Here is a 14,442-nt window from a genome sequence, read left to right as displayed (position 1 = left end):
TTAAATAGTAGTACTATCTACGTTAACACAAAAGTAAATAATATAGGCTATATAATATTAAATAAACTTCACATTTTTATGTTAAAACTATATATGTATATAATTATTTTTATATATTACATTTATTTATTTATTCAGGTTTCTGGTCTGCTGTGGCTGTGTCTGAACTGGATCTCTAAAAAGTTGATTGCCTTAGATTAAAACAAAAATAGTGAACAGTAAAACAAACCAGAATCTATGGATTTGTGAGTCAGAGAATATTGATTAAGCTCTAAACTCTAAAGCATAAAACAATTGTTTCATAACTGAAACTCTTCCCATGTGGATAAGCTTATAAATCTCACATATCTCCTATACTATTACAGCCCAGAAGAATATGTCCTATGCAGGAAGGAAGGACCTGAGGAACTCCCCTTTTTGCCTCCTGATTTCCTGTAACCTTGAAATCATTAGAAAATCTTAAATATGCTTAAGAGCTCTAATTTATATGGGTTTTATAATATGATGTTGTATGTTAACTCTGTTATATATTAATTATACTATACATAAAATATGTAAGTAGGTTTATATTTTTGTATCTATACAAATAATATATGTAAGCCATAGTCATATTTTTATGTATATATAATAAAATTCTACATTTTATATACTAAAATTATGTATGATTGTTTTGTTACATAATATATAGCTCTCTACCAAATAATGAGTGATATAGGAATTATTTAGAGTATGATCAACAATAACTTGAAGGTTTGTAGCAATTAGCTATGGCTAATCTTATGTGAGAAGTAGTAGCTAATCTTATGACAGTGAGAAGTAGTAATCTAAATTTCTAATTAACAATTGTATGAAGTTGTGGATACAGTGAAACATATTTGACAACTGAAAACCTTTTCAGGAATAGTTTACATCACGTATGTCAGTATGAGATAATGTCATGTGAGATAATGTGATAATATTGATGAAAGGTCTCTCAAATTTGTACTCTTTTTCTGTCTCTTTGAACAAAGATGTAATTAGAACACATACTCAGTTTTGAAATTAGCAGCATAATAAAAATGAAATTTGATGAATATTATTTTTCCAAATATGGAGTAAATACAATACAATGGATTTTGCATCTGACAAAGTGAAATTTCAGTTCTGTATCTGCCATCCTGAATTTTCTCCAGTTAATGGCTTAACCAATGAGTCTCAGTGACTCTTAAATGTAAGGTAAAAATAATAATACTATTAACTGTATGAATTTGGTGTGATCATTAAATTATACAATGAAAAGAACCTGGAACAGAGACTAAAACATAGTAACAAGTTTGGGTACTTTTTTATGTTCTTGCGAATTAGACTTGAGCAATACGAAAGCACTTAAATTTGTAAAATTATAAAAGCCAGTGTGTGATTCACCAGTCTCCTATCCCTTCTGCACCCCAATGGCTACTATGTTCATGGGAGCATGTGGGGACATGAACTCCATCTCACTAAGCTCCTGAGTGACCACCCTGAGCTAGCTTGCACTGGACATGCACAACAAAAGAAATCAAACTCTTATTCTGTCACACCTCTGAGATTCATAGATTTTGATTGTTTGTTTGTTTGGTTGTTTGTTTGTTTTCCTCTACAGCATTACGTAGGCTAAACTGGTCCAGAGGAAGATAATTGGTATTTAAAGGGAGCTAGTACTAAAATCTTTGGCAGTAGTTATGGTGTAGTTTGGAGAAATCCTAGTAGGGAATTGCTGCAAGAAGAGGATGACTGAAAAAAATGTTTCATAATAAAATTGAAAAATAAAATTTTTGTGTGGGGTATCAAAAAGAGTCAAAGAAAACACTCAAATATTATTTAAAAGCAATAAGGGATGAAGAAGTGATCAATGAAAAAGGCAACGATTAAGTAGAATTTTTTGGTAGAAGATAAATTATATTTAGAACCATCATTAAACCATCATTGGGCTCATTAAGAGATTAAGAGATTAAAAGAAGCACACAAAGAAGAATTGCCCCAGGATAAGCACTTGGAAGATGCCCAGATTTAGAGTACCTAACAATTAAAAGGCAAAAGCTTTATCAGAGGCAACAGCAAATGAAAATATAAATATGTGTTTTATTCCCCCATATAGTTGTGATTATATCTTGATCTCTTGGTTATTAATTAAAGTTTCAAATGAATTGGTTAATTATATACAAAGATCAAATTCAGCATTCTGTGCCATTTGTGACTACTAAAATAATGACAAAATTAGGGGAAAAAAATGACATATAAGGCATAAAAAATTATTATTACTATTTTATCCTTAAATTTCTGCCATCCTATGAGTACATTTTCTTACTGTGAAATACAATCACAAACATGTAATTTGTGTTAAAGATGTATTTACATTACTAATTTTAATCTCAATTGAAGAATATCTATAGTAACAGAATGTTCATATTGTTCACATTTAATTTTTCAATACTCAATAGTAACTTTTTTTCAGTAAGTAAGCTCTGCCTTCTCTATCATCTCTTAGTAATTACACAGAACATCTACCACAATACTTTTTTTTCCATATTATACTGACTCTTTTTCTTTTTTTTTCCTTCTCTCTTTTACTGGGCTCCCAAACTAGAGGTCCTGAGCTATTCATAATAGCTGCACATTGGTGAACTAAAGCAATTAATGAAGCAGATTGAAGAGACCATTTTGACTACCACAGACAAAATAGCTCTAATGTGGAACCTTTGCAAATAAGGAACCAAATACTTGGATGACATATGTGCAGACATTTTGACATGAGCCATTGAGGTACTAATGCACATTTTGACTTCATTGCTAATTGTTACAAAATAATTTATTTTTTCATTATGTACAAATGATTCCCCAAATAGAAAGAATCTATTGTAAAGGGAACTGATATTCTAAAATGGCCTGCTTTGGTAAAATCTTTTTACGTGCTTAAATAGTTTGCATTTGGAATCGGAAAGACATAAATTCCTTTATTTTATTTTGTTTCCATTTAATACAAAGGGAAGAAGCTTAGTTCCAAATAAAAGAACAGGTATAACAACAAAAACAGTAATCTTAAAAGTCTATAATCTTTCTCAATATGTTATTTTATAGCAGCACTGACATTTGCAGTGTGCTCTACTTGCTGAGCAGTAATTTAAAGTCTCAAAAGGAACAAAAGTACTTTGTAAATTTAAATGTATTTCTTCAGGATCCATTGTATTCAACACAAAAATAGGTGCTGCATTTCAGTCCTAGGTAGTTACAAATGAAAATGCAAAATAATTTTAAAAGGTAGTTAAAAGATGGAGAAAAACACTACAAGAAATAGTTACTGCGTGGAGAAGTAGACAAAACATAGCCATCTGAAATTAGGTAATTTGACCAGGGACCTAGGATGGAAAGTCCTGTACTTATTCATCAAGTGTAAAATGTTATATTTTGTGTGCTCAGTGGATTAGGCTTTTGACTTCATATCAAGCTTTCTGCTTGATTCATCTCCTTAGTCACAGATAAAACAGAATGGCAAATAAAATGCTAAGTATGCACTATACTGTAGAGATGAAAAATAATACATATTTCACAAAAAGTAAGTTACAATCTATGTTAAGTTGTGGAAGTCAATTAGATGACAACTGTTTTATTATTTACTTGTTCATCTATCCATCCATTCACTATTGGCAAATGTTATCAGAAATTTCTTGTGTGCCTACCTTAGGGAGAATGAGAGGGGAATGCAGTAGTGAAAGTTGATATGGTATCTCTGGTTTTAAGGATATCTGCTCGTTTATACAAAATATATAGGTATTATTTTAGACCCTAGGATAATCTGATATAACAAGCATCCAAGATTCTGGTCAGAGATAGTCAGAGAAGGATGTGATGGACATGAGATGAGTAGATTTTATTTTGTTCTGTGTTATGTCCCTAGCATTTTTCCCCCACGAAAAGCTTATCTGTTTCATCAGAAAGATACATATCTATTTATTTATTATTAATGTGAGAAAACAAACTTCTAATTTCTTGAAACATATTTTGTTTCATTAAATGTTTAATATAAACACAGAATGCGAAATACCTGGGAATAGCACCGGCTGTGTAATAACACATCCTTACAACTTAGAGCAACATAGAGTGGAGGTAGAAACTCAGAGGTGCACTAGAAACCCTAGATTTCCCTTCCTGATAAACTCATTCTTAAGGAAAGTAACTACCGTATTTTGCTATGTATAAGGTGCGCTTTTTTCCCAATTTGTGAGGAAAAATAAGGATGTGAATTACACGTAATTCCATATTTATACAAATGTTTAAATTATTTTATTTATGTTTATGAGTTAAAAGTATAACTCTAGAAATCAATAATGATACCCATATGCAAAATAATACCCTGGAATACAATCGGTTTTGTTGAATTTATGACAAACTTGCAACAACAAAGAGTTTTTGGCCTTCTATGATGCATAAATATTGTAAATTTGTTACCAGTACATAAAATTCCTTGTACCTGTTCTTGCATTTTTTAATCATTTGTTACATAAAATTTCTTGTACCATATGTTAAAAAATAAATGCTAAAATTCCTTTGTAATACAAAAACAAGTACCTAAATGTAAACAAATAAACATGTGAATTAAAAACATTAAAATGAAATATTTTTTCCCCTGAAAGTATGAGCAAAAAACGTGGGTGTACATTATACATGGCAAAATACAGTACATAAAATTAAACATTGGGCAGCCACATTGCGCTGTTCTGTGACTTTGAAGCTAAAAGAGATGCGTGAAGCTGAAAGCCCTGTGAACCTTTGGTTTCTGTGCTGTCTCATGAAAACCATGCTTATAAATTTAGGATACAAAAATGTTCTTTTAAAAGTTTAAGACCCCAAAGATGATTTCTTCAGACTTCTTTATTCTTTCTACATTGTTATAGTCTTCCTATATTATTGGACTCTAGATCTTATGCTTAGGTCTTTCAGGTTTTCTTATATGATAACTTCTCTGAATCTCTTTTGGAATCTTATGTGTGCCCCTTGGCTGAAAATCCCAGAATATTTACCACTGCTCGTGACCACAGGATGCTGATGAAGCTGTAAGCCAAGTTCAACTCTACTGTCAGTCCCTCTGGTTCATCACAGTTCATGAGGTCTCAAAGAGTAGGTGCACTGAATCTTTTCCAGCTCGGTTTATATGAGCTGTCCCCATCCAGCAATAACAACAGGAAAGAGAAAACATTTTAGCATCTTCACTGACTCAAGTATAATATGGTCTCCTTTTTTCTCATTTTACGAATGTGTTCCCATCTATTCTGTAAGTACTAATTCACTGATTGCTTCATTAACAAACTGAATATATTTTTTATTGATTATTCATCCTGATGTACTTCTCTTTCTCTTTCTTCTCCTTTTCCTCCTTCATCTCCTTCTCGAAGTGCATGCATAAAATTGGCACATATTGGATTTCCCTCATAATAGAAATAAGAGTTGTCACAGAGGTTATGAGGAGAACAAGTGAGTACTGCATTAGGCACTGCAAAAGGAATTTTCCCTTTTCTGATAAACTTTAATCCAAAACAAAAACGAAAACAACCAAAGAACAAAAAAACAAACAGTTCCTGATGAAATCACTAAATCTTCTAAAATAAAGCTGAATGAAACCTTATAAAGAAAAGATGTAATACTATTCTGCCATAAGAAAATATGAAATAGTACCATTTGCGACAACATGAATGGATCTTAAGATTATAATGCTAAGAAAAATAAATCAGACAGAAAAAGTAGGGAACCATACGATTTCACTGATATGTGGTATAGAAAACTAAAAACAACAAAAGAACAAGACAAACAAATGAAGAAACAAAAACTCATAGTTTAGACAGACAGACAATAGTTTAGTGATTACCAGAGGATAAGGGGGGAGGAGGGTGGCAGATGAGGGTAAAGGGGATCAAATACATGGTGATGGAAAGAGAACTGACTCTGGGTGGTGAACACACAATGTGATAAAGAGATGATATATTACAGAACTGGACACCCAAAATCTATTTAACTAAAAAAAATAATAATAAATAAATAAAGTTAATGAAAGCATTATAAGAAAAAAAAACAAAAGCAAAAACTTTTTTTTTCAAATGGCCACCAAGTGAAGCCTAGGTGAAAAATATACTTTGCATTATACTACTTGCTACTAAAACAAATACAAGACATATTGGTTACCACAAAAAAAAAAAAAAAAAAAAAAAAAAAAAAAAAAAAAAAGATACTGTTAAGTTCTGGATGTTGTTGAACTTTCCAAGTCAGATACAGATTGATTTACTTGATTCTCATTCTGTATTGCTATTCTTTAGCTTCCAATATATTTAAAGGAGAAAATTTAAAACTGTAATTGTTTGCTTATTATTGTTTCTACTGTTATTTTGTTTACTGCCTTTACTTGACTAGTGTGACAGTCTTTATCAAACCCTCAGATTCTGAGGAGTTTTACTTGAGCTCCATTTTACTCAGACTATATCCAGAGGATGCTATTTATCCCTATGTTCCTAAGTATTACTTTCGGTAATATTAACCTCAATTCACAAAGAGAGATGGAAATTCAAAAATTAGAAGTGAAGACAAATAAAACAACTAGATAGAAGAACAAACAGAAAAAATGACAGTGGAGAAAAGATAAACAATTTTGTAAATACAATATGGTATTTAAAATTCCTATAAGTTTTAGACTAGAGAAGCAGCGTATCCTTAAAGCAAGATCATATGCTAAGGCAGGCAAAAATATATATGAGAAAAAAAGGATTTCTGGAAGTTAAAAATATTTGAATGAGACATCTGGCTTTTCCTCTGGGATATACACAGCTAAACGGAATGTCACTGTCATTTTAGAATGTAAAAGAGCCAGATTAACTTTCAAATTCATAACTTTTTTCAAACACATTGCAGAGCTGAGGTCACAGAGCACAGAATTGATCTCAGATATAAGGAAAAAGGCACCTGCTGGGGGAAAAGAGGTGAGATCACACACTTATCTAGGGAAGATATATGCCAGACACCTGTAAGAAGAATTCAGTCAGAATAGCTGATGACTTGATTTAGGTAGTGTGTTGGGCAACGTGAAGCCCCTGGAGCATCACTGAATTTGGAGAAGTCCCCATTCTTATTCTTTTTAACAAAATCCACCAGGCTGTCACAGAAAATATCAGTAGGACCCCTAACAAAATGTCCAATATGGTATAGACCTGGGAGAGGGAAACAACAGTTATGTAGGCAGGGCACCCAGAACCTTCACCCCTATCTCGTCTGTATTTCACTTATATCATCTGTGAAGAGAAGGGCAACACACACTGTCACCTTTAGGTTTAAAACTCACTGTAGCTGAGGAAGGGGAAGGGAACAGGAACATTAAAAAAAAAAAAAAAATCCTGGGTGAGTGGAACGAATAGGCAAGGCCCTTAAAAACAGCTGGGGAGGGGCAAGAAAACAGAGAATGCCACAACTGTGAAGACACAGGCACGTGGAGCTTATCTAAAACTGAGGTTTAACCAGAACAGAGAATGCTCAGTGACCACAGCCCTCCCACCACCAAACTCCCAAGTGTTGAATGAGAAGTTACAGGAGAAAACTGCCAGAAAGAGAAGAACATACAAAGGAACTCTGAGGCACAGCTGAAAGGAAAGAGTTAAAATTCAGAGTCAGGGCTCTAGAAAACTAATGTAACGCCAAACACAAATTATCACTACAGAAATTTAAAGAGTGAAGCGCCCTGAGAGTAACCATAAAATCAATAAATCTTAAATGCGGCCCAGCTCTCCAAATAGTAAGACAATGGTTGCCAGATTGAATAAACTATATGTGATCTATTAAGAATCCCACTTTAAATATAAACAGATAGATTAAAAGAAAATGGAAGGAGAAAGATGTACCAAGCAAACACTAATCAAAATAAAGATAATACTTTATTATAAAGTAACATCTGTAAAGGTGATTACTATACTAATATCAGACAAAGTAGCTTTTAATTCAAAGAATATTATCACAAGCAAAGAAGGACATGACATAATTATGCAGTGCATAGAATATATAATAATCTTAATGTAAGAATATATAATAATCTTAAATGTAAATATACCTAAATTAAGATCCCTCCCTCAAAAAAAAGGTAAAAGTAAAAAAATAAAAATTAAAAAAAAAGTAGAAAAAGTACAATTATATTTGCAGAATTCAATACTCCTTTCTAACTGATAGGACAACTGAAGATAAAATAAGTAGGGTCAAATCGACCAGAACAACATATCAATTAGACCTGATCGACTTTTATAGAACACTTCACTCAACAAAAGCACAATAAACTTTCTTTTCAAGTATACGCATATATGGAACATTCATCAATGTTGAACTTATTATAGGTCATAAAACAACAAATTGATAACATTAGAAATCATACAAAGTGTGGGCTTAGAACATAAGAGAATTAAAAGAAAATGTCAATGAAACAAAGATATATGGAAAATGCAAACAATTTTGAAATTAAATAACTCATTAAGTAACCTAGTGTCAAAATACTCAAGAAAAAATAGCTTTGGACTGAATAAAAATAAAAATGTAACATATCAAAATTTGGGCGATACATTAATAGCAGTGCTTAGAGTGAAAGTTATAGAATGAAATATATTAGAAAAGAAGCATCTTAAATTAGCAATCTAAATTTCAACCTTAAGAAACCTTAAAAAGAGTAGTAAACTAAACTGAACTCAGACATATGAGAGGAAAGAATAAAGAAAAAAAATTGAGGATACTGAGTACAGTAAAAGAATATAAAAATGTCTGAAAATTACAAATCTAGATTTTGCGTGTTTTAATAAAAGTAATAAACGTCTACACAGACAGACCAACACACACACACACACACACACACACACACACACACACACTCTCACACACTCACACAATTACGAATGAAGGAAAGAGAGTATTACTCAAGTACTACAGACCCTATGTGTTCATAGTACCATATGAAATATTAACAACTTTATGCCCATAAATTCAACATTTTACATGAAATTCTCATGTCTTTTAAAAATACAAACTATTAAATCTCAATCAAGAAGAAATAAATAACCTGAATAGTCCTGTTTCTTTTTAAGAAATTGAAATACTTAAAACTCTTTGAATAAGGAAAACCTCAAACCCAAATAATTTCACTGGTGACTTCTACCAAACATTTTACACTTCATGTCCTCTTCTAAAAATAGGAAAGGAGGGACTATTTCCTAATTATTTCTATGAGGTCACCATTGCTCTAATACCAATACTACACAAAGATATTACAACAAAACAAATGTACAGATCAATATTCTGCATTAACATAAATCTAAATGTCCTCCACAAAAATATTAGCAAACGGAATTATGTAATAAGAAACCAGGATAATACATCACAACAAAATGGAATTTATTCTAATAATTCAAGACAGGCCCGACATCTATCATATCTATCAACCAATGTGATTCAGATTAACAGACCTAACAAGAATAAGGTTCAAGATCCTATCAATAGATACAGAGAAAGCATTGAAAACAAAAAAAACAAACAAACCCATCAATTTCTGAGATACTCTCAGTAAATTTGGAATGAAAGGGAATTCCTCCAACTGAAAAGGCTATCTAAAATAACCTACTGTTAACATCATACTTAATACTGAAGGCCTGTATGCTCTATCCCTAACTTCAGCAACAAGGTATGAACAATCTCTTTCCTGACTCATATTCAACATTGTGCTGGATATGCTATCCAATGTAATGATCAAGTCAAATAAATTAAAAGCATACAGAATATGAACGTAGAAACAAAACATTGTCTATTCACAGATGAAATTACTTTCTATGTGAAAAATCTGAAAAACTCAGAAACTTTTCTAGAATTAATAGTTTATCAGAACCTTAAAATACAAAGTCAACATAAAAATATCAATTTTATTCCTATCAACTAGCAACAGACAATTGGAATTTTAAATATATAATTTACTGTAGCACTAAATAAAATTGAAATATTAGGTAAAAACCTAACAAAATATATTCAGGATCTAGATACTGAATACTATATAACACTAATGAAAGTAATTAAACAAATAACTAAAGAGATATTGCATGTTCTTGGACTGGAAGACTTACTATTGTTAAGAAATAAATTCTTTCCAATTTGACCTGCAGGTTTAGTGCAACCCTAATTAAAATTTCAGATTTTAATTGTAGATATCTGAAGGCTCGCTCTAAAATTCATATGGAAACACAAAGAAACTTAGATAAAAATAATTTTGAAACTGCAGAACAAATTTGGAATATTCACACATCTCAATTTAAATATTTCTTTTGAAGCCACAATAATCAACACAGTGTGGTACTGGTAGAAGCACAGATCCATAGATGGATGGAATGTAAGGGCCTAGGAACACAAACCCCAAAATTCAGTCAACTGATTTTTAAACAAAGTTATAAAGCGATTCATTGGATGCCCCTCTCTTTCCATCTATATTCCATTTATACCTAAATTGAATCTATGCTTATTTTACAAATTATATTATCAATATCTCACAAATTCCAACTATACCTGAGTCCTGGTGAGTGTCCAGGCAGCACAGGATCGTCTTACACCATCTTCAGGTTCACCCTGAGGCACTCCAGCTCCCGGATATTGTTGATACCACATTTAGGCATCATTAGGTGCTGCACCTGGAGGCCCCAGACAATGGCTGACAGGTTCTCTGGGAGTCCCATTGGCAGCAGCATCTCTGGGCAGAAGAGCCGGACTTTCCGACCTCCATTCACTTCTTTAGGCCTTGGTGGTAGGTTAACACCTTCCTGCTGGACTCCATGTAAGGGTTTCACGCCCTTGAAGGAAGTTGGGTGATACCTAGTTTGCTGAAAAACTCCCAAACAACATCCATAAAATGACCCAGGGTGAGGTTGTCGTCAGCCACAATGCACTCAGTCTGTTGCTCGGAACTCGGCCAGATGCACGGCGTCCAGGGCCTCGTTGCAGAACACACGGCGGACGAGAAGCGCTCGGCGGGGGTGCCAGCTTCTTGCAGGCCGGGCCCTAGAGGACGCTGGCGGCGCCGGCTGACGTTACAGAAGCGCGCAGCAGAGGTTCCCTGCCGCCTTCAGCTTCCGGTGGTACCTGTTTTCCTGGGAATGCTAGCTGCTGTGGGAGCGGCTCCGCTAGAAGCGTTGAGCATATTTCATGTGTAGCTGCAGGGCCTCGGCTGGATCTCACAGGAAGAATGTGTCATGTGGGTCATGTGGTGCGTGCTGCCGGGCCTGAAAGAGAGGTCAAAGTTCCAGAATGCGCTCTCAAGGAAGCTGTCAGTCGGCATCATGGTGAACCTTATCTCCAGGAAGATCTGCCAGAACTGGGTGCAGACCTGGACAGAGCGTGCAGGTGGCCCGGTCAGGGAGGACGCTGTGCGCTGAGAACTTGTAGGGCTTGAAGGGCCCATCCTGCTTCAGAGACACTGGAAATTATCTCTGGGCCCAGCTCTGCCTCTTGCTTGGAGAGGCTGGTGCTGAAGGTGCAGCCTTTGCTCACCCAGTAGGTCTTCACGGTGACTTCAGTCACTTCTCTCCTTCTCACCCAGCTTCTCAGCCTGCCCTCCGAGACCGGCTGTGAGCCTCCATGCTGTCCACCACTCCAAAGATCCGCAGCCCAGGGGCCGCACTTTTGTCCTCAGGGAACCATTTGTTGGACAAGGCCTTCCTGAAGGCCACTTTCTCTTGGCCAGTCACTTGAGCTTGCTGTGGCCAGTCCCTCCAAGAGATGCCATGCAACACCTGGACCTTGTTGCTGCCCTCCCCGGTAATCTCCTCCTGCTTGGTGGTAAGCTCTCACCATCTGGTTGACATATTTTAAGGAATATTGTATGTCATGTGGTTGCTTATGAAGGTGGTGGACATTTTTACCCTCTCCCCCCAACTCCTGGGTGCAATGTCACAGACAGCTAGCTGTCCTAGATTATGTAAGATAAACATTCACAAGGGAAAACTGGATGGAATGGAACTGTGTATTATTTTTGCAACTCTCCAGTAAGTCTGAAATCATAAGATTATTATTATTTTTTTTTTTTTAGAGTTTTGTAGGGTAACATTGAGAACATTTTCCTGAACCAAGAGCAAAAAACAATGATATGAAAAATATCAGAGAAAACTGGTAGATATAAAAAAAATAAATTCAAGTATTGCAACCAACAATCTGAATAAGTGAAAACAGGAAATGATAAAGGCAGTAATATTAGAAACAAATGATCAGAACTAAAAACATGCATCATTAGATTAAATATGTCCACTAAATGACTCTCAATAAATATTAAAATCTCTTTTCCTAAATACAGCAACAGATTTTCAAATCACATGGACCAAGAGAAGGTTGTATAAACTTAAAAAAAAATAAAAAATAAAAACACACAATAACAACAGCAAAAATAGGCCATATGTTCTCATTGAAAATATTGCATGGTATGCAACAAAGGAGAAATTTCCCAGCATTTTGGCAGGAATCAATTTTTAACCCATAATTATTAATATATAACTAGCACAAAATTAAAGACAAAAGACAAAAAATAAGTAAGTAAATGCAAAGACTTGGAGTGTGCATTATCATATCTGTCATTTCCAGAAAAGAGATTGCTTGAACGTATGCTACAGCAAAATGAAAAAAAGGAATGAAAATAATGAAAAACTAAAGAACAGGAATTCCCACTGAAAAATATTCCAGGAATATATGGGCAAGCCGCTTAGAAAACAGTCAGTGTTATAAAGAACATTAACAAAGTACTGTGATAAATAACTGGATAATATCATTCATGTTATAAGGGTATTTTATGCTCCTTCTGCAGAGTCTGAAAAGTCAAAGGTAATTAGACTCCAAGAAAGACAAAAACTGTATAAAAATTATATTCCAATTTGAATCAAAATGCAAACAGCTCAAATTTTAGCATAAGAAAATTGAATATTATTATTATTAAAATAAAGAGAACAAGAAAAAACTTGGAAGTGATGGATATGTTTATGGCATTGATTGTGGTGATAATTTGACAAGTGAATACTTACCTCCGAAGTTACCAAGTTTTATACATTAAATATATACAGCTTTTAGTATGTCAATCATACCTCAATGAAGCGTTTTTTTTAAAAAAAGGATACATTAAAACTAAAGATAGATTGCTACTTTAAAAAATGTCATAGCTTTTGTGCCCAAATTAGATCTTCTTATGTTTCTCTATAGTTGGTCTTTCATCTATGCATTGTCCAGTTCTGTAACAAATAATATATACATGAACGATGCAAATGCTCTTTATTTGTTTCAATATTAGAATCAACCTACGACAAAACATGGATATTTTAATTTTTATTACAGGACAGTCTGTAAATCTGATAAACATTATGAATGGAATTTTAATTGTTTGAGCGACTTACGTTGGAAGGTAGAGTTGGGGAGAATTTACGTAGGTAAATGTGGGGATATTATTGTTGTGTTTTTTGTTTTTGTTTTTGTTTTAAAGATTTTATTGGGGAAGGGAAACAGGACTTTATTGGGGAACAGTATGCACTTCCAGGACTTTTCTCCAAGTCAACTTGTTGTCCTTTCAGTCTTAGTTGTGGAGGGTGCAGCTCAGCTCCAGGTCCAGTTGCCGTTTTGTAGTTGCAGGGGGCGCAGCCCACCATCCCTTGCAGGAGTCGAACCAGCAACCTTATGGTTGAGAGGACACTCTCCAACCAACTAAGCCATCCGGGAGCTCAGCGGCAGTTCAGCTCAAGGTGCCATGTTCAATTTTTTAGTTGCAGGGGGCGCTGCCCACCATCCCTTGCAGGACTCGAGGAATTGAACTGGCAACCTTGTGGTTGAGAGCCCACTGGCCCATGTGGGACTCGAACCGGCAGGTTTCGGAGTTAGGAGCATGGAACTCTAACCACCTGAGCCACCGGGCTGGCCCTGTGTGTTTTTTTAACCTTCAGAGAGGGGTTGTCTGTCTTCATTTAGAGAGACAAGAAATAGAGATTTTTGTTGCTCTGTAGTACAAGCTGAAGTCTGGTAGTGTGATACCTCCAGCATTGTTCTTTTTTCTTAGGATTACTTTGGCTCTTCGGGGTCTTTTATGGTTCCATACAAATCTGATGATTTTTTATTCTATTTCTTTAAAAAATGCCATTGGGATTTTGACAGGGATTATATTAAATCTTTATATTGCTTTGAGTAATATGGCCATTTTAACTATGGTGATTCTCCCAATCCATGAACACGGAATGTCTTTCCATTACTTTGTGTCTTCTTTAATTTCTTTTAAAAATGTCTGCAACAATAATAAAAATAGCATGGCATGGGCAGAAAAACAGACACACAGACGAGTGGAATAGAATTGAAAACCCAAAAATAAACTTACAAATATATGGATAGATAATTTTAACAAAGGAGCCAAAAACA

At 34.3% G+C, this 14,442-nt stretch overlaps 1 pseudogene; it reads right to left on the bottom strand.

Annotated features, from left to right (window-relative positions):
• Positions 1-10,613: 10,613 nt before the first annotated feature.
• LOC148758493 (phenylalanine--tRNA ligase alpha subunit pseudogene) lies at positions 10,614-11,849 on the bottom strand (annotated as a pseudogene).
• Between the last annotated feature and the right edge of the window lie 2,593 nt (positions 11,850-14,442).

This window comes from Rhinolophus sinicus, chromosome 3 (genome assembly GCF_057876585.1).
Source record: "Rhinolophus sinicus isolate RSI-liver-muscle chromosome 3, RSI-T2T, whole genome shotgun sequence".
Classification (NCBI taxonomy): domain Eukaryota; kingdom Metazoa; phylum Chordata; class Mammalia; order Chiroptera; family Rhinolophidae; genus Rhinolophus; species Rhinolophus sinicus.
Note: the sequence above shows the minus strand (reverse complement) of the source record. Positions and strands in the feature narration are given on the sequence as shown.